The sequence below is a fragment of the Coregonus lavaretus genome, assembly GCF_964263955.1.
Source record: "Coregonus lavaretus genome assembly, chromosome: 27".
Taxonomy (NCBI): domain Eukaryota; kingdom Metazoa; phylum Chordata; class Actinopteri; order Salmoniformes; family Salmonidae; genus Coregonus; species Coregonus lavaretus.
In genome coordinates this window covers 23,475,405-23,483,948 of record NC_140014.1, presented here as the reverse complement: position 1 = coordinate 23,483,948, position 8,544 = coordinate 23,475,405, and the positions used below count along the sequence as shown (strand labels likewise).

General features: G+C 41.7%; 1 pseudogene across 1 annotated transcript; it reads right to left on the bottom strand.

Moving 5' to 3' along the window:
- Window positions 1–492: 492 nt before the first annotated feature.
- On the bottom strand, window positions 493–1,926 carry LOC311102636 (nuclear factor 7, brain-like; annotated as a pseudogene). The gene has a single exon. The product of its transcript is annotated as a nuclear factor 7, brain-like (transcript).
- Window positions 1,927–8,544: the final 6,618 nt, after the last annotated feature.

Genomic DNA, 8,544 nt, shown 5'->3' with positions numbered 1-8,544 from the left:
AAAAAATGTATGGACGTTTTTTTGTGCCAACAAAAAAAGGGGTTAAATGTGTCAAAAATATATAAATATTTCCTGAGTTTTCTTAAACAGTATCTCCTAGATACAGTATAGGAAACACTTCAAAACCTTATTCCTTATGATTTATTTTTTGACTGTCTGTTTTGCCATTTATTTATGTGTTATTCAATGCATTTCTATGGGCTATAGCAGTAAAGGCCAAACTCATTATTTTATCAAATAATCAAAACATTCTAAATCAAGTAGCTAAATGATCCATGGTTTAACCACCTTAAAACAATTCTATATTACATTTACATTTTAGTCATTTAGCAGACGCTCTTATCCAGAGCGACTTACAGTTAGCGAGTGCATACATTTTTTCATACTGGCCCCCCGTGGGAAACGAACCCACAATCCTGCCGTTGCAAGCGCCATGCTCTACCAACTGAGCTACAGGGGACATATGTTAGCTTAGTGTTAGCTTAGTAGGGGTTAATGTTCATGGTTTTCCACCTTTACAGAGACTTTCTCTGGAAGGATCTGCAGTAGTTGACCATTTAACAAATAAAAGTATGGATACGTACTCTCTGTAAATTTGTGATTCAATGTTCGGAGGGTTTGTGTGTATGAACTAAGATCAATGAAGGACACCTCCTGTTTGTCCCACTTCAGCGAAACTCTGATCCTCTGAGTATTCTTCTTCATTTTATAAGGTTCACCATTAGCTACCCCAACAGCCCATATTCAACTTTCTTCTTCATCTAACCCCTGTTTCCTACTAACAGACCCACCGGCCACCCCTACCCTCCAGTCATCATTTTCTCCGACTTCCACATCCCAGAAGTGTGTCCCTGAAGTGAACCCCTCTGAACCCAGGATGTCACGGTATGAATCAAACCTCTGTGGGTTGTCTGGGAGACTCTGTCCTTTGTCTTCGGATCTTAGGCTGGTCAGATTTTCAGATGGATAGAGGTAGGGATGTGTTGTGTTTGGATCTAGAACTACAGGCATGTATTTCACTGCCCCCTGCATCTTCTCCCAGACCTGGAAACTGAGATTGCCCAGGTGTTTGGCCAAGTTGATCAGTGCTCCTGAGCCCAGCTGTGGGTCCTGAGACGCACTCTGTGCTCTCTCCATCATAGTCTTGTAGCTCTGCAGAAACAACACATCATCCACTGCCAGCTTCTCCTCCACAGCCCTGATTGTGTGCATCAGAGATGACATCATCTCACTTATCTCCTTCACTCTCTCCTTCATCCTTGTATTCTTCTCCTCCTCTTCCTCCTTCAGTGCAGCTAGCCTCTCCACCTCCTCCTCTCTCAGGAAGCAGTGTAGCTTCTCAAACTCATCCTTTATCTGCTTCTCTGCTCGCTGGGCCTGCACCCCGACGTGAGCAGCCATTTTGTCACAGTTTAGCTTTGCAGAAGGCAGACATTTTCTCCTCCAAGGCCTCCAGTGTGGGTCTGAGTCCCTCCTTCCTCTGGCCTGCTGCCTTCCCCACAGAACAGAAGCTGTGGCCTGCATGCTCCGACACACACCACACACACCAGACACTCATCCTCAAGGCAGAAGAGCTGGAGCCTCTGGGAGTGTAAACCACACACACCCTGTAAACCCCCTGTGTCTGGTGTTTCCACCCTGTGAGTGTCCTTCCGTAGCCTCCTCTGTGGGCCCAGGAGTGTCCTTATGCCCCCTCTCCTTCAGTAGAGTCTTACAGACATGCCTCAGGGCCAGGTTGGGAGGCGACTGGTCTCTGGAGGACCTTCTGCAGACTGGGCAGTCCTGCGTCTCCCCTTTACTCCAGCTCTCCTCCAGACAGGCCCTGCAGAAGCTGTGGCTGCAGAGCAGGATCACTGGCTCCCTGAATATCTGATAGCACACTGTACACGACAGGTCCTCTTCCAGGAGAGAGAAACTGGCTGCCATCCTCACAGGAGTGCTGTAGAGTAAGTGAGAGAGTATGAGTTAAAATGAGAGAAAGAATGTGTGTGTGTGTTCGTGTGTGTGTGTGTGTATAAGAGGGAGAGTAAGGGCGAGTCAATAGTAGGCGTGGGAGTGGGAGAGAGAGAGATAGAAACAAAACTTCAGGCTCTCTTAGAAATTAAATGAAATTTCACATATTGGCACACTACCCAAAATCTGCCCAACAACCCAAAATTGCAAAGTTTTGTAGTATTTATTTGTTTAACCAAACACTTTTATACATTAATTTATCACATACTGTAGCATATTACCATTTGATTGCATTTACCGTGGGCTTTCATTACATTTAGTTTTAGACCAGTCATACAAATGATAATTTAAACCAACATACTGTACCTGTTTTCAGAGAAGGACTTTAATATACCAATTTATATTGTTGACAAAGCAGAAGTTTATTTGTTTCCCTCACCAGTCAGCTAGAAAATATGTGGATGGCCAACACCCACACCTTGGGTGCAGTTTAGAGTTTCCGGGAACGGGAAAAAGGTTATGTGAAGTCAAGAGATGAGGCGGAGACCGACTATCGTAACTTCAGTGATTTCAAAACGCTGCTCAGCAGTCAATCATGACTACCTCAATGTACACTACATAACCAAAAGTATGTGGACACCTGCTCATTGAACATCTCATTCCAAAATAATTTGTATTTGTATTTATTAGGATCCCCATTAGCTGATGCCAAGGCCGAAGCTACTCTTCCTGGGGTCCAAACACATTAAGGCACTTACATCACACAAAAAACAAAAGATAAAACAGTTCATCATATAACATTATTACACCACTACATATCTACAATACAAAATGTATAATACCACCATTCAACAATATTACAATGTACGTGTGTGTAGAGTGCGTGTGCTAGCGTGTCTGCGTATGAGTGTGTCTGTACCTGTGTGTCGGCAGTCGGCGTTCCAATTCATCCCAAAGGTGTTTGATGGGGTTGAGGTCAGGGCTCTGTGCAGGCCAGTCAAGTTCTTCCACACCGATCTCGACAAACCATTTCTGTATGGATCTCGCTATGTGCACAGGGGCATTGTTATGCTGAAACAGGAAAGGGCCTTTCCCAAAGTTGGAAGCACAGAATCGTCTAGAATGTCATTGTATGTTGTAGTGTTAAGTTTTCCCTTCACTGGAACTAAGGGGCCTAGCCCAAACCATGAAAAACAGGCCCAGACCATTATTCCTCCTCCACCAAACTTTACAGTTGGCACTATGCGTTGGGGCAGATAGCGTTCTCCAAATCCAGATTCGTCCATCGGACTGCCAGATGGTGAAACATGATTCATCACTCCAGAGAACCTGTTTCCTCTGCTCCAGAGTCCAATGGCGGTGAGCTTTACAACACTCCAGCCGACGCTTGGCATTGCGCATGCTGATCTTAGGCTTGTGTGTGGCTGCTCGTCCATGGAAACCCATTTCATGAAGCTCCCAACAAACAGTTTTTGTGCTGACGTTGTTTTCAGAGGCAGTTTGGAAATCGGCAGTGAGTGTTGCAACCGAGGACAGATGATTTTTACGCACTCACACGCATTAAAGGGTTGAAATTAAAAAGAGAGAAATTAAGAAGTAGAGAAAGAGCCTTCTAAAGCCTATATTATAGAACACATTAAAAGTGGTAAGTATAGTCTTGACATGCACTCCCTTTTGTATTTATTTGGACAGTGAAGCTACAACTTCTTTATACGCCAGCATTTTGGATTTGAGATCAAATATTTTATATGAGGCGAAAGTACAGAATTTGAGCGTATTTTCATACATATCTGTTTTACCGTTTAGAAATGAATGCACTTTATGTATCTAGTCCATTTGAACGCGTCATAAGTATTTGGACAAATTCATTTATAGTGTATTCAATTTAGTCCAAAGTTTAGTATTCCTAGCATGCAATGACTACATCAAGCTTGTGACTACAAACTTGTTGGATGCATTTGCAGTTTGTTTTGGTTGTGTTTCGGATTGCACAAATGATCCACAAAGATCATGCCCCCATAACAAGGTTAGCATTTTTAGGGGGGTATGATCTTTATTCCTCTGTAACTTTCTCACTCATCATTATTCACGATTCATTCATGATTATCCATAATCATGGTAGCCTCCACATTAATGTAGAAGTATTCAGAAACATCTTCTATTCTTATTTACAATAATGTCACTGAATTATTCATCATTCAGTTTCTATTGGGCAAAACATAATCCGAAACACAACCATAACAAACTGCAAATGCATAGAGCCACAAGCTTGATGTAATCATTGCGTGCTAGGTATATGGGACCAAATACTACACTTTTGACTACTTTAATACACTATAAGTTCATTTGTCCAAATACATGAAAAAAAACGTTTAACTAAAAGGTGACACTGTACTGTCGCCTCAAATGAAACATTTGATCTCAAATCCAAAATGCTGGAGTATAGAGCCAAATTTTGACATTTTAAGCCTCACTGTCCGAATAAATACGTAGGGGAGTGTACACAAGGTTTTTTATACAACTGTTTGGATTAGCAGAAACTGCCTCAGTGACTGCATCCTGTGGGATAAGGGAACAGAGGAAGGTTAATGGAAAAGCAGCGCTGATGATGATCTAAAGCCCAAACAGAGATGACTGCTGCTGCAACACTCCCCCAAGGGACGGCTTAATGACTGACATTAAAAATAATTATGAGAGACGAAAACAGTCCTGCTCCAAATTAACCCCTCTTACCCTAGTCCTCTCCCTCTACAGCAGTGGTATTCAAAGTCGAAAAACTGCAGTGGGGTCAGCATTTATTTTTATTTGTATTAAAAAATACAATTTAAAAACAATTAAGAGTGCAGATTATTTTATGGACAACATTAATGTTTTGAGAAAGATAATTTGAAAATAACACTTTATTGAGTAAATGTTTTTATTGGTTTCTTTTCATTTTGATAAGAGATGAAAATGTAACTATTTTAAAGTTGTTCATTATATTTGGGGTGAGGCAGGGTCGCGAGAAATTCAACAACAAAAAAATTTGGGGATCCCCTTAAATTCTGGCAGAAAAAAATGGGGTTCCCCACTGTGAAAGTTTGAATACCACTGTTCTACAGGCTCCCAAAACTCCTCATTTATGATAATCATGATGGTAATGAACAACACTATTACTGTCAGTGGGGCCACAATGTTTTTTTTGGTTCTGGTGAGTTTGGTGTGAGCAACAACCCTTGTATGTCTCTAAAATATGAAAAAGACATATGTTGACGTTGCACACCACCCTTCAGATTTCAAGACTCCACATGAGACGTATGTTCATACCATGGAATAATTCCTTTATTCATTTCCATGATCAAATTCATTAGTCATGGAAGTCATGTAACCCATTCCTGGCCACCCTCGCTAAATTCAACTCACAGGTTGACAAATGAATCAGAATCAGGAATTAAGGCTTAATATTGATTTAAAGAACAAGGCTGTAGAATTAAGCATACTAGGCTTACCTAAGCAGTGGGGATATCTTTGGAATTCATTATCCAAATTACACCAATGAGTTTCTACGACTCAATTTGCCTGGAACTACAGGGGTTAGGCCTTACATAAGCCGCCATGCTACTCTTGCACGAAAAAGAAATGAGAGAGAGCGAGTGAAGGAGAGAGGGAGAACATTGTTACAGATGCCATGCAGACAGGCTATGCTGAAAGATTCCTCTGGGATGGTTTCATACAGAGCATCTTGTTTACTTAGTGTTTGTGAATGGAAACAGCCAATCAGAGAGATAAGGGATGGCTCCCTCAGAAATACAACCACACACACACATCTGACTCTTTCTCATGTGGGTTTAGAAACAACAATATTTACAGGAGAGTCATGATCGTTTGACTTTGGTTATCCCCATTGATCATGTGAAGGAGAGAGGATGTGAAGGAAGTTGGAGTAATGTCACTGCTCAGCCTCAGAGGTTCCATGAATCGTCTGCTGCTCTTTTTATAATGAAAATCTCATTACCAAGATTTAATGGCTTTCAAGGTTCTCAGCAGAAATAAACTAACCCTTAAATGGAAATGACATGATGATTACTATAAATCACAGATATAATTTTTTAAATGATCAAGCTGGCCACTTGTTGAACTGCGAACTGAATCCAATTAGGGATATCAACTAAAATGAAAGTCAGGAATATAAAATTCATATACAACTGGGATTTTGTGTGGATATTTGTCAAAACTTTTACATTGTTTAAACAACTACAAAAGTCATTATAATTCAGGAGCTGCCAGTGTCTTTCTACAGTAGAGGAGAGAGAAACTAGAGAAGATATGCTGAGGCAGTGATTTGTGTGGCCCTCACAACAGTCTAATTTATAGGTCACCAGGGAATGTTAGTTAGACTTCCATGTCCAGTAGAACATGGCTTCATATTTCCATTAGGAATCCTCAGATCCCATACCGGGTATACATTTCAGACACATCCATCTGGCCTGGTCCACTGAGGCTTGCTGAAACTCCAGGACCCCTGTCTCAGTCTCAGACCATAGGGGCAGTAGCTGAGGTGGTAACCAAAGAGGGCTCGCTCTCCCCTTCCTGTCCCAACATCAGAGGATGTAGCTGTTGGCACAGGCTCTAGTCCCCCTCAGATAATTAAAAGTGAGTTATAAATCAGTGTAAGCAGTAATCACACAAGCCCCTGCCAAGTCCCCCCCATCTCCAGTAGAACAATGTCCCCGCCCTAACACAGACCCTGCAACTATCTGATCTGAGAATGGATATGTGTTTCATGAGAACCACGTCTCTTCTCCCATGTTGAAATAATACATCTCTAATGCCCTGAGTCTCGGTTGAATGTTTAAATCGATTTCATCGGCTAGAAGAGTGCTGAGAGGCTAGCGATGACATCATACTTGCTCCTTTTCAGCAAACCTTTTGTGCTGCACTGCTCTGTTTTCACATACAATCTGTGATATATTCCTGATTGTACATTTGACCTAGATCAACAACGTACTCACTGTAAGCTTATATTAAACAAATACCAAATTTAGTGAAATCTTTCATCAGGCAGAAAAAGGTTGCATCAATGCCCATAAGATTCATGGAATAAAAGCTGAGCACCACTAACCATCTTACCATGCAGTGACGACCTTGTGTGTTTGGAAGATGGGGCAGGGGTTGCATGTGGGGGAGGAGGTGATGCAGCACATCAAGCACTGTATTGATTTGTGAAATAATATTTACGAAAAGTGTGAGAGATAAAAATAACGTATTGATCTGCTTAGAAAACATGTTCATTCAAATAGGGAAGGGATAGGGGAATTGACAAGCTCGATAATGGCTCTGAAATGGCCCATGTGAACAAATATAGCACTGAGAAAAGGTTACGTTAATGCACTATAGGAAACCCATCAGCAGTAACACACAGTACAGAAGCCATTTTTAAACCATACCTTGATGTGTCTTCACTACCTTCTATAGCGTTCTGTGATTTCCACACTCCTACTCCTCTCTCATTGGCCAAGGCTAAATCCTTCTGACCGCAAACAGCCCAAAGACACAATTTCAGACCATATGTCATCATCTCAGAACCACTGAATAAGTTACCTTTTATATACTCTCTGATACAATCCTACTCTGAGCCCCCCTGTGGCTCACTCATTTCCTTCCTTCCTGACAAGTTTTTCTGCAGCAGAAAGGAAGGAAACAAGTGAGACACAGAGTGAGAGTGGTAGATGTAGAGAGCGATTTGGTAACTTGACTGTAGGAAAGGGTTTTAATAACAACAAAAAATCCTAATTCACAGACCATTGAAATCTGTGATGTTATACACTGGTATGAGTGACAAAATGCCCAAAGGGCAACTACTAAATCAGGTAGACAAACAGAAGTGAATAGTGACAGAAGAAATGATGTGTTGCTCAAGGCATGCAAAGATATAAAGCATCAAAGACCAGACAGCAACACAGCCAAGACAGATTAGACCTGGTTTAAGGTATTAAACCACACATTTAGTTTACTTATCCATTTACTTATCCCCTGGATCACAAGTCATTACTGAGATTTCCTGCTAATCAGTCCACAAAGGGCTTGTGGATCCTCTGTTCTGCACATCTGTCATGTGGGTGTGTGTGTTTGTGTGTCTGTGAAAGCCCCCCTGTAATCAATAAGGTTGTAAGCTGTGTGTGTAAATCACTTTGCCCTCTGTTCTTAGGTAAACATCCATGTGAATGACAAGACGGCTTTAGTTTTATAGTCAGTGTTTTCTTCAGCCCCAATTCTAAACAATAAGGACTTATTAATGTGGACCTGTAATTACATTGTCATGGTGAAATATGGGGGCCCCTGGCTGCTTAGGAAATGAAGGACCAAATGTGAATTACTACAGCAGCATATATTATACCAGTGAGCCAGGTGAGGCAATCTTCATAAATTCTAATCTAATCTTAATAGACCTGGCAGACTCAGCCAGTAGCAGGAGACTTCATGCTTTGGGGAGATGGGGCAATGGGGGACAACACTCTGGATGTTAGAGGCGGTTCGAGTAGCGGCCAGGACAGCGGTTGTAACATGCTGAGGACCGCTTTGACTGACTGATAGGGAACAGCTGATTCCTTT